General features: G+C 45.2%; 1 protein-coding gene across 1 annotated transcript in view; it reads right to left on the bottom strand.

Annotated features, from left to right (window-relative positions):
* Positions 1 to 2,976, bottom strand: part of IL16 (interleukin 16) — an 88,099-nt gene that overhangs the window by 60,777 nt on the left and 24,346 nt on the right. The gene's annotated exons all lie outside the window — the stretch shown is intronic.

Here is a 2,976-nt window from a genome sequence, read left to right as displayed (position 1 = left end):
TGTCAGTTTTGGAAAACTTTTTGATCAGAGAACTTTGAAATTTGTCTTAACTTTTCATTTCATTTTTGCACAGTACAAATTGATGTGATACTGAACTATTCATTTGATACAATTAACAGCATATATTTAATATTCTTTATTAATGTTTTACCTTTCAAAGGTAAAAGATTTGACATTATCAGTCTGAAATGTTTTGATCCTACTGAATTGACAATGCTTGAAATTTCCATTTTTCCATATAATCTTAACCTATTTTATACATCAAGTAAAAACAAATTGGAAAAGAATAGAAATTCCTTTTTAATATAAGATTATGTGATTGATGGTATTTTTTTCCATTGTATTATCTCCTTTTGGGGTCTGTTCCTCTTAATGCATAAGCCAAGAATACTGTAGGAAATATTATGCATTAAAAAGCAAAACATGTAGAACTGAAACATTTTAAAATATATGTTTGACACATATAATAGATATAATAGATAAATTAGACTGACTGATCACTTGATTATTAGTTACACAGAGAGCTACCCAATTCTTGTTTGCAGTCAAGGCAATAGGCATTCTGCTCACAACTCAAAACATGTACAAATTTGCAGGTGTGGGGTGCAGCCAGAAGAAGAAGTCCAGCCATCTGGAAATTCAGGTCTAAACAAAATCTACCCCATCACCTTAGTGGCACAGAACTATGTTCCATCCCTTGTGCAAATACTCATCAAACTCAAATGAAATGCCAAAGGGAAAAAGGAACAAAATGCACAGTAAAGTACCTGACCAAGAGTGCTAAATGACAGCAAAAAAGCTGGAGGAATACAAGTGCGGTGTATATTGAGGTTCATTTGACTTTGTAAAAGAAAAACAAACACTACACACAGGCTTCTTAGGAGAAGCAGAGGTCCTCTTTTCCATTGGTGAGAAGCACCTTAATATGTACAATGTCTTGAAGAGGGTCAGACATTTTGGTAGGTAATACTCTCACAAATTTCCAGGACAATATTTGTTATCAAGCAACTAGTAATAGCTTTCTGCTCCATAGCACCTTTTATCTGAAAGGATCTCTAAATACTTATACACTGAGCACTTGAGCTGATTAAAAATTTTCTGACAGAACATTTTTCTGTCAAAAAATGCTGACCCATCAAATTCAAAATGTTTTGTAAGACTGTAAGCAAAACGAAACCAGACAAGTTTCCTGTCAAGTCACCTGCCTGCCTCCTTGACTCCTTGCCAATCCAGGCTCCTAGACTCTAGGCTTCCAGGCAGTTCAGCTGGTAAGGAGATGAGGTTTTCCAGGTTTTGTGGTTCTTCAGGCTTCCGAGTTGCCTGTTTTCTGGCAAATCAGTTGTGCACTGCCATGGACCTGAGAATCACAACTGTGAAGAAAGCACTCAACAGCCAGTCCTGGTATAATGCTACATCTACTAGGCCTTCAAGATGTACAGAGTTCACTTCCTCTATTTTTTTCCTTGGAGATCTTCCCCTAGGAATGATCCCAGTTCCTGACACTTCTGTTGCTTGTGGTTTTGTGAGAAAGCAGCTAAGAACTTCAGCCCAGTCCATGTTCAATGGTGAACAACCTGAGACTGAAAAGAATGAGCCAGCAGCTGCCTGGGAAAAATAGGACTAAGAGCCAAAGGTACTTCCTAATTTGTGATTGTGGCAGGGCACTGTTTGTGCCTGCCACTTTAAGACCTGGGGCTAAGCAGCCAGCAGGTGCTTAATTGCGGCGGCCATTTTAGAGCTCTGGCCACCCATATAAACAGGGCATTTTGATGCTGCCTGGTGTCGCAGCAACATCACCTGGCTACGAGGCTTCGTGGAACACTCTGGAAGTGAGGGCAGGAGCTGCAGGGGATGCTCAGGAGGCTCCTGGTCCTGGGCATGACCTAAAACTGCACCCTGCCGGGAGTGGGTGGCCTGGTGGGGCTCTCAGTGGCATGGGAGCCACCAGGAAATGCCAGACCAGTTACCACCCCAGTGAAAGGTGGGTTGGGCTACCTTAACCCCAGCTCCACAAACGAGTGGGTTACCCCCTCATAGGGTCTGGAAGGTGGACCCCAGGGAGAGAGAAGGGCCATAGACTCAGAAACCTGTCTTGAAATCCCCCGACTGGTCAGTGCTGGGGCCAGGGGCCCACCGGAAGGGCCCACGGGAAGGGTCAAAGGGGCAGGGGCCCACCGCAAGGGATGCCGGGAGCTGAGGGCCTGGGATCCCGACTGGCCGGGAGGTGAGGCCAGGGCCAGTGTAGCCAAAGGTCCTGGGGGGACAACACCTATAAGGGGGAACAGCTCAGGGAGCTATGCAGCCTGGAATGAAGGCGGAATAGGCCGCCTGAGTGGAGGGATCCAGGTGGGGTTCAAATAGTAGGGTTCTGGGGCGCAGAGTGGGGCCGGGGATGTTGGTAACATCTGGATGCCATCTGCAAGGCATGGGCTGCAGTGTAGGGGAAGTACAGAGCCACAGATAGCGCCCCCTGGCATCGGGGCAAGAAATGGGCAGCCTCCCCCTTATTAATATCTTTAATTAATTAATTAACATCAAGGCATGGAGGGCGAGAAGGTGGGCGGTTGGCCCAGAACAGGTGGGCGGGCCAAAGGTAAATTGGCCCCAAGGAGGCCCCCCTGTTACAGTGATGGCTAAGAAGTGCAGGAGAGAGGAAAGCAGATAAAAAAAAGAGTTTTGATTCTTCCAAATAAAATATTTAAATGTTTTTTTTTATTATTATTTCATTGTAAGACTAGTCATTTTATTTCACTACAGACCTACTCATGGATCTCCCTGTCTCGGACGGCCAGGGCCGACTCGAGTTACGCTCGTACGTCAGGGCGGGCTGGTGAATAGAGAGGCAGACACAACTTATTGGTTGTAAAAAACTTTACTCACGCCATTTGCAATCACGACGCAGGTGGTCCGGTCATCGGAACAACCACACGAGTTGTTCCAGCTGGCAGGGCCCAAGCCAGTTAATCCGTCCGCAAT

This window comes from Alligator sinensis, unplaced genomic scaffold (assembly GCF_000455745.1).
Source record: "Alligator sinensis unplaced genomic scaffold, ASM45574v1 scaffold459_1, whole genome shotgun sequence".
NCBI classification, from domain to species: domain Eukaryota; kingdom Metazoa; phylum Chordata; order Crocodylia; family Alligatoridae; genus Alligator; species Alligator sinensis.
This window is presented reverse-complemented; position numbering and strand designations above follow the sequence as displayed.